The 17,381-nt window shown below is 35.7% G+C and overlaps 1 protein-coding gene across 13 annotated transcripts in view; it reads left to right on the forward strand.

Annotated features, from left to right (window-relative positions):
• The window catches only part of NAALADL2 (N-acetylated alpha-linked acidic dipeptidase like 2), a 1,514,274-nt gene that overhangs the window by 187,513 nt on the left and 1,309,380 nt on the right, over nt 1-17,381 (forward strand). The window lies entirely within an intron of this gene.

The following is a 17,381-nucleotide window of genomic DNA, read 5'->3' on the forward strand; positions in this document are numbered from 1 at the left end:
GATAATTTTTTCTATTTAGGAATGTTGGAGTTTTACATAATTTTCCCTATCTGTTAAAGATACTATACAATTTCATTATTTTTAACTCTATTTATTTGACAGTTGTATTAGTTTAATTATAGCATAAATGAAACGTACTAAAATGAAAAGTGAGTTTTGAAGTGGTGTAACTTGAAAACTTTAATTATTTTCATTTAATACTATCACAGATTAGAATTTCAAAAGCTTAATTATTTTTTTTAGTTTTTCCCCAGTAAAGACGGTTATTCACCAACGCTTTTCAGAAAAAATAGAGATTCACTGGGGAAACTGTTTCTTTTCACTGGTGTTTGTTTTTCCCTTCTTCCCACTTTTGCTCACTTGGAAAACAAGAAAAAGAGGGAAGGAAATAATTATGAATTCCCTCATTAGGTGAATTAACCACATACTAAGGTTACCAATGTGGGAGTATTTAAAAAGCAAAACAAATGAAAAGGGGAAAATAAATAAAGATAATAGGATTGGTTATCTTAGGAAAAATCAAAACTTACTTAGACTTTCAATAGTGAAACATTTTTTTATTTTGTGCTATATTTGGATAAGACAACATATTCAATATGTTACCCAGGGTTTGTGGAGGGACTAGGGGTAGAGGGGATATTAAGCTCTTGCCATGCTTAATATTGACCAGAAAGTAATGCTACCGTAGAAAGGGTCTGAGCAGTTTCTGGCCCTCATGTGAACATCAGGAGATTACAGGGGTGTCCTCATTAAATTCAAAACCAGGAGCTAAGAGGGGAGATGTGTAGATGAAATACTTCTGTTGTTCTTCATATGCTTATTCAAACAATATGAGTGTCAGAAGTCAGTACATGCCATACTAAATATTATAGATAATTTTCCTTTGGGCTTTCTTTTCCATTAATAACCAATATTTTTCAAAGCTATACTAATACAGTAACTTCCCATATCATATTTTTTGAACAATACTACTACTGACCCATAAAAAACATTATAAGATTTTATGGGGGCAAGGGCTTTGAAGAGTTAAGAGCTCCTCCCTCAGAAACAAACTGATTGTTTAATAAAATACTTTTCTGTGGTCTATTACAGACATACATTCATTAATCATTTATTGTGTTCTAGGGACCATGTGAGATGACATGATATATAAATGAAATAATCTTTTAATGCTAAGTTGATCTATCTGATCATCCAGTTAATTACAGTTTCTTTCTTTCCCCTCTGACCCCTGTCATATATATATATATATATATATATAGCAAGAGATTTGAATTGATGAATTAATTTGCCTTTCTCATTTTACCTCATCTATCATGCATTTAAAATTTGCAAATATTAAAGTTTATATCTTTTAAAATATCATATCTCAAATGATACTGCAAGATGGATTTTCAGTACAATTATGCAAATTTTCACCATCTTCTCTCTTAACTCTACATGAAATTGAATTTGATTGTACTGACTCAGTTAACTACTGATTCTAACTTCCTTATCCAGTAGAGTATGGCAATGGGGTTCTCTAAGTATGAAAGAAAAAATGTCTTTTATTAATGTCTATATTTTCGTATCTTTCCAAGCATCTTACCTTAAGAAACCTTATTTGGCTACTCTCTGCTTTTTCACTCATCCTATAAATACGGGAGAATAATTTCCGGGTACATTGCATGGGGTTTGGGTATTATTTTAGTTTTCTAGGCTGCCATGAGAAACACCAGATAATTGTTTGGTTTAAATGAAGGGAATTTATTTGCTCACAGTTTCAAAGGCTAAAAGGCTTGCTTCCTCCGGGTAGGGTCCCTTAAATTCCTTGGCTTTCCAGCCACATGGCAACATCCTCCTTTCTTGTCCAGATTTCTGCTGACTTCTGACTTCCACCTCCTCCCTGTGGCTTTCTCTTATTATGTCTGAATTTCTTCTGTGTATAAAGGACTCAGGTAATACTAAGTCCCACCTCATTCAGTTGGGCCGTGTTTACTAAAATGAAATGTTCAAGAGATACTATTTATAAGGGGGCCACACCCACAGGAGTGCAGATTAAGATAAAGAACATGTCTAAATTGGGGTATATAATGAAATCCACCCAGGTCTCCTCTTACCTGTTCGCTAACTGAAATTGATTTTGCTTAACACCTAGGAGCAGTGTAGTCAAGAGTAGGAATCATTTCATTCTCTGTTCTCATATGTGGCATGCTTATAGGCTGAGACTTTACTGAGACAAAATTAGTAACTGAGCAGGTCATTAATAGGAGAGCACCAGTGCTGATCAATTTTTGTTCATGATCTGAAAAGTCAGTGATGAGTCAATAACTGGTATTCCAACCAGACAATGAGACACTTTCTGTAAATCAAAACCTTAAATCTTAAATATCAGGTCAGAATCTAATTTAATTCCTTAATATATAATTAAGTTTGTTTTTTTTTTTTTTTACAAGCTTTTAAGCACCTTTTATTTGCCAGATATTTTGTTAGGAGCTTTATATACATAACCTCATTTAATCCTTATACCTCAGCAATGTTATTAGAATATTGCCATTACCATTTTATAAATGAGAATGCTGAGGTTCAGGCAGTTTTAGTAATTTATCCAAAGGCATACATTTAGTAAATGGGGCAGCTGGGATTCAAACTAAGATCTGCTTGACTCTAAAACCCCCACTCTTTCCTCCATACGATTCCACCCAATCTTTTTTTTTTCATTCTCTACACAACTTTTTTTATGAGAAATATGGTGAGGCATTTTAGAAAGTTCTACAGCCATCAGACATTGAACATAGAAATGCTTAGCTGCCTCATACAGTACTTTATATATATATAATTAAGTTTCGAAGACAAGAGCTGAGGACTAAATAGAGTGCAGTGCTGACAAATTTTTGTTAACTGCCCAGGCTAATTTTGTTTGGTCTATCCTCTAAGTTTTAGGACCCTTGTCCCCCAAACATCTTAAAGGAATTGGTTAGTGTGCCAGTTTGAAACTGTTATATATACCCCAGAAAAGTCATGTCGTTTTCCTGATCCAATCTTGTGGGGGCAGCCATGTTTCTTTCAATCCTGATTCAATATTATAGGGTATTTGATTGGATTGTTTCCATGGAGATGTGGCACACCCAACTGTGGGTGTGATCTTTTGATTAGATGGAGATGTGACTCCACCCATTCAAGGTGGGTCTTGATTAGTTTACTGAAGTCCTTTAAAAGGGGGAAAACATTTGGACAAACGTAGAAGCCCCAGGAGACACAATTGCTTCAGAGCTAACACAGGTAGAGATATCTGGAGACAAAAAAAGAAAACACTTCCAAGGAAACTCTTTGAAACTAAAAGCCAAAGGACCAGCAGATGCTAGCCTCATGCCTTCCCAGCTGACAGAGGTGTTCCAGCTCCGTCCAGCTTTCTTGACTCAAGATATCTTTCCCTGGATGCCTTAGTTTGGACAGTTTTATGGCCTTAGAACTGTAAACTTGTATTTTAATGAATTCTCTTTTGAAAAGCTGCTCCATTTCTGGTATATTACATTCCAACAGCATTTAACAAACCAAAACAGCCTCAGAGAAGAAACATTTCTTTCCCCTATATCCCAAAACTCATTTTTTAAAAAAATTCTGTACCAAATAAACATTTTTTGCTTTAGTCTCACATGTAAGTTGAAATTTTAAAATATTAATTATCATCTATTTTCAGCACCCTGCAGTAATGACATTCTTTTGTTCTTCCTCATGCAAAAACATTTTTTTAATTTGTACTTAGTCACTATCATTATACACTCTAGGCATTCCTAGATTATACCATCTCAATCTTTATCGTCTATCTTTCTTTGTGATTTAATTTATGCCCCCAGCCCTCCTCCCTCTATCATTCTCACATTCAACTTCATTCAGTGTTTTAACATAATTGTATTACAGTTAGGTAATATTGTGCTTTCCATTTCTGAGTTTTTATATTCAGTCCTGTTGCACAATCTGTATCCCTTCAGCTCCAATTACTCAATTTCTATCTCCTGATGGTCTCTGGTACCAATGAAGTAGTCCAAGTTTATTCACTAATGTCAGTTCATATCAGTGAGACCATACAGTATTTGTCCTTTTGTTTTTGGCTAATCACACTCAACATAATGTACTTATGGTCCATCCATGTTGTTACATACTTTATAACTTTATTCTGTATTACAGCTGCATAATATTCCATTTTATGTATGTGCTGAAATTTGTTTAGCCACTCTTCTGTTGATGGACATTTTGGCTGTTTCCATCTCTCGGTAATTGTAAATAATGCTGCTATAAATATTGGCGTGCAAATGTCCATTTGTATCCTTGCCCTCATGTCCTTTGAGTAGAGACAGCATATAGATTGTGTGTTAGTTAGATTCAGTTGTCAACTTGGCCAGGTGAGCATACCTAGTCTTGTTGCTGCGGACAGAAGCCAACGGTATGTGAACCTCATCTGTTGCCAATTACATCTGCAGTCACCTAGGAGGCGTGTCTGCTGCAATGAGTGATGTTTGACTTAATTGGCTGGTGCTTAAATGAGAGATTGCAACGTAGCACTGCTAAGCAGCTTGGCATTCCTCATCTCAGCACTTGCAGCTCAGCCCAGGCCCTTGGAGATGGAGAAAGAAATTACCCCGGGGAAAGTTGTTGGAACCCAGGGGCCTGGAGAGAAGACCAGCAGAGACCATCCTGTGCCTTCCACGTAAGAAAGAACCTCAGTGGAAAGTTAGCTGCCTTTCCTCTGAAGAACCAACAAAATAAATCCCCTTTTATTAAAAGCCAATCCATCTCTGGTGTGTTACATTCCAGCAGCTAGCAAACTAGAACAGATGGGTCCTGTTTTTTAATCCATTCTGCCAGACTATGTCTTTTGATTGGGGATTTTAATCCATTAACATTCAGTGTTATTACCGCATGGGTAGTACTTTCTTCTACTATTTTGCCTTCTGGATTTTATATGTCATATCTAATTTTCCTTCTTTTTACCTTTACTCATAGTCTTCCTTTCTACACTCTTCTCCACGCCTCTCTCTTCTGTCTTTTTGTATTTGTCTCTAGTGCTCCCTTTAGTGTTTCTTGCAGAGCTGGTCTCTTGGTCGCAAATTCTCTCAGTGATTTTTTGTCTGAAAATGCTTTAATTTCTCCCTCATTTTTGAAGGACAATTTTGCTGGATATAGAATTCTTGGTTGGCAGTTTTTCTCTTTTAGTAATTTAAATATATCATCTCACTGTCTTCTTGCCTCCATGGTTTCTGCTGAGAGATCCGCGCATAGTCTTATTGGGCTTCCCTTGTATGTGATGGATTGCTTTTCTCTTGCTTCTTCCAAGATTCTCTCTCTTTGACCTCTGGCAGGTCAAAGATCTTGGAGTACTACTCAAATGTCTTGGAGTATGTCTATTTGGATCTATTCTCTTTGGGGTACGCTGCACTTCTTGGATCTGTAATTTTAAGTCTTTCAGAAGAGTTGGGGAATTTTCAGTGATAATTTCCTCCATTAGTTTTTCTCCTCCTTTTCCCTTCTCTTCTTCTGGAATACCCACAACACGTGTATTCATGTGCTTCATATTGTCTTCCAATTCCCTGAGTCCCTGCTCATATTTTTCCATTTTTTCCCTATATTTTCTTTTTCTTGTGGATTTCAGATATTCCGTCTTCCAGGTCACTAATCCTATGTTCTGTCTCTTGAAATCTACCATTGTAGATTTCCATTGTTTTTTTCATCTCTTTTACCTTACCTTTCATTCCCGTAAGTTCTGTGATTTGTTTTATCAGACTTTCAATTTCTTCTTTTTATTCATTCTTTGCCTTCTTTATATCCTCCCTTAATTCATTGATTTGGTTTTTGATGAGGTTTTCCATGTCTGTTCGTATATTCTGAATTAATTGTTTCAGCTCCTGTATCTCATTTGAATTGTTGGTTTGTTCCTTTGACTGGGCCATATCTTCAATTTTCCTAGTGTGATTTGTTATTTTTGCTGGTGTCTAGGCATTTAATTACCTTAATTAGTTTATTCTGGAGATTGCTTTCACTTTTACCTAGAGTTTTCTTGCTGGATGAATTTGTTGTCTATCTGTTCTTTGACATTCAGTTCAGCTTTATCTGGACCTCTAGCTTAAGTTTTGTTTAACAGAGGAGAATTTTTCCAGTCTTGTTTTCTTGTTTCTTGCCCTGCCTGTATGGTGCCTTCCCCTGCCCCACACTTAGAATGGTCTGCTTAGGTATTATAGACCCCAGCTGGATTTTCCCAGACCAAACTTGCCTCCTATCAGGAGGAAAGAGTCACCTGCATCAATTTTCCCTGAGGGTGAGACCCAGCAGGTTGAAAGACTTTCCTGTGAAGTCTCTGGACTCTGTTTTTCTTATCCTGCCCAGTATGTGGCACTTGTTTGCCTGCATGTCCCACCAGCATAAGATGATGTGGTAGCAGACTCTCCCTGCTGGGGGCATGGTGGAGACAGAAGATAGGTTGTAGGCTGGTTTTAATGGCTTCAAATTACCAAGCCCTGGTGTCTGAATTCCTTGAGGGAGGGATTCCACCTGAGTTGGGCTTCACCCCTCCCCTGGGGAAGGTACAGTCTCCAGATGAGCCCTCAAATGAGCTTGTTTCTGCCTATGCCTGGGGCAGTTGCAGTCTGAGAAGCCCTGCAGCTATATCCAAAGGTAGCCGAGCCTTTCTTCTTTTTTTTTTCCATCAGCTCTGCCCCCTTGACTCTGGGGCAAAAATGAGCATTCTCTGCTTTGACCAAGTTCACCTGAGCTGGGGGCCTATTTTAAGTGGTCAGAATTTGTTAATTAATTCCACAATTGGTGTTTGGTTAGGCTCAGCCCCTGCTGCTGGTCAAGTCTCTTTCCTTTCCCCTCTGGGAAGCAGCCTGTGGGGGAGGGGCGCCGGCCGCCACAGCTTGTGGAACTCACGGTTCTGAGGGGGCCTGCAGCCGGTCCATCTGGTCCAGACGGGTACGCTGTGTGTCCAGTCACTGACGTGGCCCCAGGAGCTGTTCTGTACTGTTTCTGGTTATTTAATAGTTGTTCTGGAGGATGAACTAAAATGTGCACCTTGTTAAGCCACCATCTTGGCCCGGAAGTCCCCAAAACTCATTTTTTACAGATAAAGAAGTGACATTTATGACAAAAGGTAGTGGTGTATTAATAAGTTTTATTCAAGTTTTGTAGTTGTAGGAGCTACAATTTGCTATAAATCTGAGGGCATTAACATACAACTGAACTTTACAATGATTAGGCATATTAGTTGTAATAATTATTTGCAATTATATGAATGTTTTATATTTAATCATTCAGTGTGGGAAATTTTTGTTATTTTCCATCACATATCTTCAAAATAATATGACTTAAATCCTTATATAGAAATATAACTATTTCTATATGAAGATTAAGGGAAGAGAGACCTTAATAATCAAAACCAAGATTAAATTTCATGACTGAGGCAAAGGGAAGAAGTAGAAAATCTGTGGATATCAGAATGAAAGTGGTCATTTAAAAGAAACAAATCAAAAATTGAAATAAGCAAAGCATTGTAATTCTACTCTCCATCAATGTCCTCTCCATTGAAATGGAATCAAATTGCTTTAAGCGCATGATCATCTTGAGTTTGAGGTTTAATCTTTAGCATTGCAAATGAATCAAAATTTAAAATGTAAAAACGTCCCCATTCAATTTAACTGAACAATTACTAAACCTCTATTTCTACTTGGGAAGTCAACCATGTGTTCTGAGTGATGAAAGAGTAAATCTGAATGGCTATTTATTCAAAGGCCTCATAGACTCAGCTTTATCTTAATGAATGTATCACACTTAGGACTCTGGCCCAGAGTCAGGTTTATGTCCCTGTATTTATTGATATCAGATACTCACACTCATCCCAATCAAATGCATGAATGGAAAAAATATAGTGAACAAACTGCCAAAATGTTTATTGTGTTAAAATGCTGTTGTGTCTTTCCATAATCTTTTCTGGGAACCTTCTTTCTTGGGATTAGTTTAACCAGAAAGCCCAATGAGTACTCACAAGGCTGCCTGGGAAGGGCAGAATTTGATTAAAGGACATGCAAGTTATTTGGTCTTATTTTGTTTTTTCTATTCAAATTTTAGAATAAGTAAAATATCTACTTGGTTCAAAAATCAGACAATAAAAGAAGTGGAGAGTGAAATATCTTCTTCCACCTATCCTTCATCCATCTGATCCCTGTGTCACTGTCTTAGTAGCACTTTTATTAAATGTTTCCCTTGTTTCTTTTTGCAAATAAAAAGCAGATACAAATGTATATTCTTATTACTGCCCCTTTATATACAAAAGATATCACACTAGAAACTGGACTTTGTCCCTTTAATTTTTCATTTAATGATAGACCTTGAAGATCTTTGTGCATTACTGAATAGAAATCATCCTTAATGTTCTTTAGAACAGCATAGTATTCCATTTTATGAATATATCTATATTGAGGTTTATTTGATCACTGCCTGTTGCTGGGTATCTGGTTGCTTCCAATCTTTTGCTATTAAAAATAATTTTGCCATTCTTGTATCATTTAGCACATGTCAAGTATATCTGTAATATAAAATTCCAAGAGGTAGGATTGTAGGGTCAAAGTACGCTGTAATTTTGGTAGATATTGCCAAATTATCTTTCTGTGGTGGTACCAATTTATACTACTACAAACAACGTTTGAGACTGCCTGCTTCCCCCCAGCCACAGTAAGAGTTTATTGTCAAATTTTGTATTTTTACCAGTCAATGTGGAAAATAATATATTGGTGTAGATTTCAACTGCATTTCCTTAGGTGAGGTTGAACATGTTTTCATATGTTTAGAAGCATTCCTTTTTCTTTTTCCATGAACTATTATTCAAAATCTCTAGTAGATAATTCATATAGGATGAAGGAGGCCTGAAAAATCACCTCTGTTGAAAATTGAGCAACATCCTATTGCAAGAATGCATTTTTCCCAAGGAGTTATATTTATTTTAAGTATACAAAAGTTGGTCACATGTATTTTTGGGTAGCTCATGAGAGAGGACTGGACTGGAGATTAGATTTGGGAGTTATATATATATATATATAAATTATATATATAGTTATATATATAGCGTCTCATATGTATGATATATGATATATAATTATCAAATATATATATAATTATATATATAATATCTCATATATGATATTAATTGAAGCTATTGGTATTGACCAGATTGTGTAGGAAGTATGAGAAAAGGGTCGAGGTTAGACCCCTATGTCCCCACCAAGACCACACCAACATTTAATTTATTTCATCCCTAGAGAAGAGACTGTAGACTTTCCTAACCCGACTATGAGGAGTGGAGGAACATCAATGTAGAATGCAGTCATGGAGGCCAAGAGGGGAAATAGTTTCAAAAAACAAAACATCAAAATGTTATAAGTCAGGGAGGATTCAGAAACTACACATGTTTTTTGAGCTTATGTTTTATGTCAGATGCCAGTGATGTAAATTTGATACGCTGTACCCTCTGACTTCACTGTTTACTGTCTACTGAGGAGACAAAGGTAAATGGTTCAAGAAGATGTCTATTTTAATAATGGAAAAGTATATGCAAAGTGGGGTTAGGGAAGATTTCAGAGGGAAGTTTTATTTTGAGATAAAACTGGAAGGACAAATAGAAGTTTTCCAGTACCAGAGAAGCAGGTGGACTATTTTACATACAAGATCATGAATTCATATAAGAACATGTCATTTCATTAAAAAAATGCAATTAATTCAATATTGTTGGAATACAAATTCTCTGGGGGTGGAGATAAAGAACATTTTTAGAGAAAGAGAAGAGAAACAGAGGAGAATGGGTGCAGAGGATAATAGATTTAATTCTGTAATCAGTAAAGCGTTTGGGATCTGAGCAGTGGTGTGTTACAATTAGTGACATTTTCCAAATGGGTACAGACTTCCTGCCCCCCATTTCCAGGCATGTGGGTGAATTGTGAAACGACTGATGGTTGTTGTCTCTGAACAGAGGCATTAAGCACTGATGAAGATTCTCCAGAGCCCTCTGTTCCTTCTGACATAGTGATAGGCAATATTCAATATGTTGGGTCCTCCACCTCTTGGTTCTCTGAACCCCTGATATCCTACAATGGACACATGGTTGCAAGTTACACATCTTATTGCATTAAGCCATAGTGAGTTGTAAGATGTTTATTACTGTAGCACAATTAAGCATGTCTTGATTGAGATAGATGAATGTTAAGATAGTAAGGAGGTAAAGCAAGAGGATATGGTGATTACCAAAAGTGCCAAATAAGGGTGTGGGGGATATAGAAAAAAATTCAGGCTAGTAAGTTGGATAAAAGTATCCGTGGGATTTAGTACTTAGATTTTCATTTATGATCTTCAGAAGAGCTGTTTTGGTGGAGTGATGGGAAAGGAAAGCAGATCAATGAACTAGCAAGTAAATGGGTGATAGGAAAGTAGAGAAACTTTCAAAACTGGTTTTGAAATCAGTAATATGAAATAGCAGAAAAGTTGATCATAGAAAATCTGATGCTGTAAAAGTATCCATATTTGCTTCTATTTTAAGAAAATTTTGCCAGAAAGTGAAATTAGTGTACTAAAAAACAAAACAAAAATTATGGTTTCATTTTATAATTAGAATACACAAAAAGCCTTTTGGAATGAAGGATTCTGTTTGAATAATAGGAAATACAGCCATTTCTCCTTTGCTTTACAAATTCTATCTTTAATTTATGACAGAAATTCATTTATTTCTAGACTTCGGGTCTTATTTTTTGGTTCCTCAAAATATTTCTAGTTTTCTAAATTTGATATTTTAAGAGAAGAAACAGGCAACATCTAGGTTTCATTTAGGTAGCAATGCAAATGTAATTTAAACTACAAGATAGACACATTTTCCATTATAGTTGCACTGCAAAGGCAAGAAAAAACAAAAATACACATTTTGGTCATCAACTATAAATGAAACATAATGATTTAATGCCAGGCTATTAAATAGCAAGCAGTTGACATAACCCTAATGCACAGTGGTGGCAAAGTCCAGCATAAATCCAAAATATAAATGCTGCCAATTATGTGATTTCATTCTGAATCGTATACAGCTTATCAAACTGTACCTGTATGCACTTACTTTTAACCATGTTGCTCCATGAATAATTTTATCCCATTAAGTTCTTCGAAATTTTAATGCTCACCAAAGTACCATGCCATTCTGTAGTCTTAATTAATAAAGATACTGGAAGGCAATGCATACTTGCAAGAAGAAAGGTTTTCCAGACAGCCAATAAAGTTGGGATGGTTCAATGGAGCTTATTTATTAAATATGTAGTGACAGTTGTGTAAATTGCTATTGTGAATTGTATTAATATAGAGTATATGCAAGTTTAAGCATTTACAGTAAGTATTTTATTATAGCGAACACTTCACTATACTCCTAGGGGCATATCTGCAGGATCTAATGTCAGCAATTGCCATAGTAGAGGCATTATGAAAATGTCCAGACTCCTGGGTACATGTAGAGGTTGGATGCTATTATATATTTCCTTTTTCTTTTAAAGCTCTGTCTATAATCCATACATTACTTGAAAAAGCAAGGGTGTACGTCTTTCCTTATTCAAATATTAGGAATTCAATTTCAAAAGTTGAGATGAATGTGGTATGAAAGACAAATAATGGTATATTTCAAAAAGGGGGATCATCTTCCCTGTTTCAGACCTTTGGGCTTAGGGAACTCATCACAAGGATCACGTCTTCCTTTGAGTCCCACCTTCAAAGTAAATGAACATAAAATGTTTTGTATTTACCATTGGAAAGCTTCAATTCAGTTATTGTCACATGACTGCATTTGTAGATTTATTATTATTTTTCAAAAGCATATGTTTTAATCAGACAGTTGTCTTTGATCAGATAAGTTAATAGGCATAATCATTGTCAGTAGAAAGGTTACAGCCTAAGATGTAAGGTGTAATTCTTAAGAATTTGAAAAATGTTACTTGTGGTACTATTTCGAGTCTCTACTAACAATACAGCAGGAGAAATATGAGCTTATTTTCTTTGCATAGACATCTGGAAACACACAATACTGCCAAACTGTTACAAATTTCACTCATCCAAATAGGATTCTATTATTTTGGCTGTTGATAGCCTGGCAGTAACTATATTAATGTTTGTGCTCTTATTTGCATTTTTATAAAGTTATTGGACTCTTACATAAAGTAGTTGATGAAGTTTCCTTAGTTATCTCTTTTTTTAACCTAGGAATTCCACATTCAATATTCCAAAGGAATACCAGTTATATTTTATCAGCATGTGTATTAGATTACACTAATCTCTAGGAAACAGCACTAGATTTATGTCATTCTCTTCTTCAATTTTTAAAAATGCTTTCCTTAAATTGAGTATTCATTCATAAGAGTACTTGGGGATTGGTCTAATGAACTAAGAAAGAACATGATGAACCCATTAAATATCATTAAAAGGACAAAATGGATGAAAATCCTTCACTGGGTATCAGTAATATTTTTTTTACAGTTTGGAACAAGATGCTTTATATCTGTTTGGTATAGAATAATTGAACAGGGACCGAATTATTCTTATTTGTCTAAGCTTTCATGAAGAAACCTGTATAAAATCCTTTGAAAATAAGTAATTTCTTTAATCTGATATATGAATTTGTCTTATTTTGTTGTCTCATTTCTCATTAGTTTTAAGAAATATACTCTAAAATCATAAATACATTATTTTTATTCCTTAATTTATCTGTGTTCAAGGGTAAACACAGCTTCTAATCTCTAATATCAGCAAAATGTGAGCAAGAGGGTAAACTTTAGAGGCCTAGTACTTATGCTGAGCCCCAATGAAAACAGTATCCTAAAGAAATAAATTTTATCATCTGTGGTTATTTATGAAAGTTGGTAGATCCACAGTGAAGGGGAAAGGTGTTTGGGGATGGGGGGTAGGCAGGAAATAGAGAAGAGATTAATAGCTATGGCTAAGATCATCTGGGCTTTACTGCAAAAATGTTTCAGTCAGTACAGCTTGGCAATTGGACATTCATTCTTACATGAATTCAAGTATTTATTGAGTGCCTACTGTATTCTAGGCTGTGGCTACTGTGGTAAACAGGGAAGAGAGTAAGGTCTGTACTCTCATGAATCCCAATGGGAAGTGGGAGATAGCAAACAATACAAAATAGAAAAGCAACAGGTAATGATAATTGAACTTCTGGACATTTGGGTGAGTGACTGAGTGAGTAGTGTATATCCAGTACTCAAGAACAGCCCCTCTGAGAAGATGAAATGTGTGATCATGTAACAATTATATGAAAGTTCTAACCATATTGTGAAGTTTCTGAAGGTGTTTCTAGTAAAAAGTATGACTCCTTTATGCCAGTTTCTGAACAAATTGAACATTAAAATAGAGTTAAGTATGGAAATAGCACCTCTTTTTCTAATAGAAGCCAGGTTAGAAGATATAGTTTAGTGGGAAAGCCAAACTTGTTGGATTTACCATCATGGTCTCTTAAGGTGGAGAGGCCTTGCACATCTCAAGGAGAATCCAGGAACTGTGCCAGCAGTAACAGCCTCTCCAGAGGAAGAAAGGCAGAGTGAAGAGAACATGCCCAGCTATTCTGACATTTAACAGTCAGAATATAGAACAGGGTTAGAGAGAGTCAGAAAGCAGGATAAAGGGGAGATCATTCTACCGGAAAAGAAACACTAGGAATGGGGAAAAGCAGTCTTCCCTAACCTCCAGTAGCATTGAGACCTTTTGGAAGAGTGTAGAGACCTGAAATTGGACATGAATTTGCAATGTTCTTGAAAATGGAAAGATGATCACTTTGGGTGAGCCATAATGAATGAGGAGGGAATAAAATGAAATGATTTTTGGAAAGTTTCACAGGAACACGATCGTTTAGAGCCTTGCATTTCAGACATGAATCTGGAGCTTTATTTTAAGTGCAACTGGGAGTTGGTTTTAAATAGGAAAGTGTATGCTCTGATTTACATTTTTAAAAGATGTCTCTAGTTGCTTTGTGGAGAATATATTATTAAGAAGCGGGCGCGAGATTTGGGAGGAGACCATGGAGAAATGTAGTTCAGAAATGATATTGTCTTGGAAAAGGACAAAAAAATCTGAGAGGTAGAAAGTGGTTGGAGTGTAGATTTAATGATAGATTGAATTTAGGATATGAGAGACAACAAGGAATCATGAATATCATCCAGGAATTACTGGATGGCCTTTACTAAGAAGAAGACTGCTAGAGAAATACATTTGGTGGTTTGGTTGGGGAAGGGAATTATGAGATTTAAGTTGAGAAGCCTATCAGATATAAAAATAGAGAGGCCGGGTACGGAGTTGCATGCATGAGTCTGGGCTCTCTGGGGGAGGACAGAGCTGGTGACATAGTTTTAGGAATCCTACATGTCTGTGATATTTAAAGCCATGGGGTTGAATGAAGTATCCAAGAAGAGTTTGTAGGTTGATAGGACTTCTACTTTAGAAGTCTTGGAGAAGAGGAACTAGAGAAAGAGATGGAAAAAGAGCATCTGGTAAGGATGTTGGAAAACCAGGCATGTGTGGGGTTATAAATGCAAAATAATATGTTTAAGAAATAGGCAATTGGAAAAAAAAATTACTTTAATTAGATATTTATGCCTGAGTAATAAAAAGCAAATAGATAAATACTCATACACTCAGAAACACACTCCTACACAAAGCAAGTAAATACATACTCACATACTCGCAAACACTACTCCTACACAAAGGTATGTAGTTCCTGGGAGTGGGATGGTGAAAAATGCTAGCAGATGCAGTATGTGTTTCATGTGTTTCAGCTTCCTACAAAGATACTCACAGCAAATTATTTCACAATTTTGTTGTTAGTCCTTAAAATTTATTTTTAAAATTTTTATCTGAGGAGAATCAACAAAGGATGCTCTTGTGCCCTTACTTTGTGTCATCTCAGGTACTTATACTTTACATTTCATTGGCCTTTCATTTTTGAATTTTCGCCAAGTTCTGGATACTGTTGTGTGCACAGTGATGCTCTATTATTTATCAAGCCAACATGATTTCACTTAGAACACAATTTCTATTTGATCCTGAGGCTGTGATTATTCACTGATTATCTACTCTATTGGCTAACTTCAGACCCTTCCTTTCTCTCGATTTTTCAATTTTGCGCTCATGCTTACCCTCATAATTCTTTCTAAATCAAATATATTGATTTATATTCAGTAATCCATTTGGTTTAATTACATTTATTTTCCCATTTCAAAAGAAACCAGAAAACGTTCTACTAGGTGTATACATAGCAATATGCATAGTAACGCATGTGTTCTGAAATTAGCTGCTAGTGTCATTTAGTAACACTGGGATTCTGACTCCTGAAGTACCACAAGTAGGGTAATAAGTTGTGCCATAATACATATGCTGCAGAAACTCTCAACCCTGACTATGCATCAGGACCACTTGTGGAGTTAAAAAATATATATGATAGCTAGGATTGAGAACCACTGCATTAAGCTGTATTATAGGAGTACCAGCTGAGTTCACTATATCATAGAAATTTCCTAAAATATCGATTCCAATCTTCTGCTAGTGAAAACCAAAGGGCAGAAGCATAAAATTTGTGCAAACCTGAAAGGAGAAAATTGACATCAGGAACATGACTTCAGGTGGATGACAGCAAGAGCAGTGTTGGTAGATTAGAACAAGATTGTTCTTCTACCCTTTGAAGATGTCAGGTTCACAGGGAGTCCCTGCCCAGCTTCACTGTCAACTCACAGATGTCTGAAGATGCAGAGGAGTGGCTGTCAGAGCCCCCACCCTGGATCTCTATTCGTGGTTCTCAGCCAGAAGACCTCACAGTGTTAGTGTCTCTAGCTCATTCTGCAGTCAAAGGACAGACTATTATATGCTTCCAAACTTTTCTATATAGGGAGTGGAATATGGCATGAGGTTAATATAGTTTCTGGTTAAGTCCAGATTCTGGAGTCAATTTGTCTGGCTTCAAATCCTGCCTTTGCCACTGACCAAAGTATGATGGTGGGTAATTTACTTACTCTCCTTATATCTTTGTTGACTTATTTGCAGAAAGAGAATAATAATGTTATGCTCCTCACAGGATTTTTATGAGGATGAAATGTATTAATAGATGTAAAGTGCTCAGAATAATGCTTGCACATAGTAAGCTCTCTGTAAGTGTTAGCTATATTTATGTAAACAACTATAGAATTAACAAAGACTGTATAAAGCCACTTCTATCAACCTTAAAAAGTACACAAAATTTGAAGGATATTTTTCAGCTCTGGATTAAGCAGTTATTTATTTAGCACCAACCATGTGCCAAATACTATATATCTAAATTTACTACTTGAAAGATGATAGAATATTCTATTGTAGGAATTGTACTACATTTTTACCGAACCAGCTTCCTAGTGGTAAACATTAGGAATGTTTTCAGATTTTTTATATGTATAAATAAGATTGCAGGAAATATCCTTTAAGTTAATTATATGTACACATCCATGATAAATTTATTTGAAATCTCCAGGTCAACATACATGCAGATTGCAAAGACTTTGATATTACTGCCAGATTACCAGTCAGGAAGACTAGGCCAATTTATGGTCACTGCAACAGTGATTGAGAATGAAAGGCAAAGATTTTGAACAAGTACAGTCTATTAAGCCTTCAGTAGTTTCAGAAGCATAACTTAAACATTTCAAACCAAGTTGTGGCATTAGAAAGCAACAATAAAAAGCAATCAAAACACTTTTGAAGAGTTTTATTACTGACAATCACTTTTGGGTAAAATGGAAGAGAAACACTAGATTATTAAATACTAGGGCTTATGATGCTTTTTCACTCCGTGCTGGTAGTTCCTTTTGGGGATTTTCTCAGGTAACCAATTATCTACATATTTTTAAATGATGTAAATGAAAAATCCTGTTTTTTCTTTCACTTAGAGATTATGGCATTATTTATATTTTCACATTATCAAGAGTCAAAACATCTTGTTGTTAGAGTTGTGCTAGATTTCCCCTCTGTACCCAAGAATGTTATTTAGAAAACTATACAAAAGGAAAGCAAAATTCTTTCGTAGGAACTGGGCTGATTTGCTCAAACTCCCTTCTGTCTACAAGAGTGATCTTGCCAATCTCTCCCTTTTGTGGTCTTTCTCAATGGATTAATCAGAACAACAGATTTTTACATAAATATATCCAAATGTTTAAAGGACTGTCATGATAATCAAACTAAGTAGATTCTTCTTGTCTTATGATAAACATTCAAAGACAAAGCAGTAACTGCATTGCTTGTGCCAAGTAGAAGTATTTACAACTTGATCTTTAAGCCTGGTATTTAAAAGAATTTAGTATTTAGCAGCT

Source organism: Tamandua tetradactyla, chromosome 5, assembly GCF_023851605.1.
Source record: "Tamandua tetradactyla isolate mTamTet1 chromosome 5, mTamTet1.pri, whole genome shotgun sequence".
NCBI classification, from domain to species: domain Eukaryota; kingdom Metazoa; phylum Chordata; class Mammalia; order Pilosa; family Myrmecophagidae; genus Tamandua; species Tamandua tetradactyla.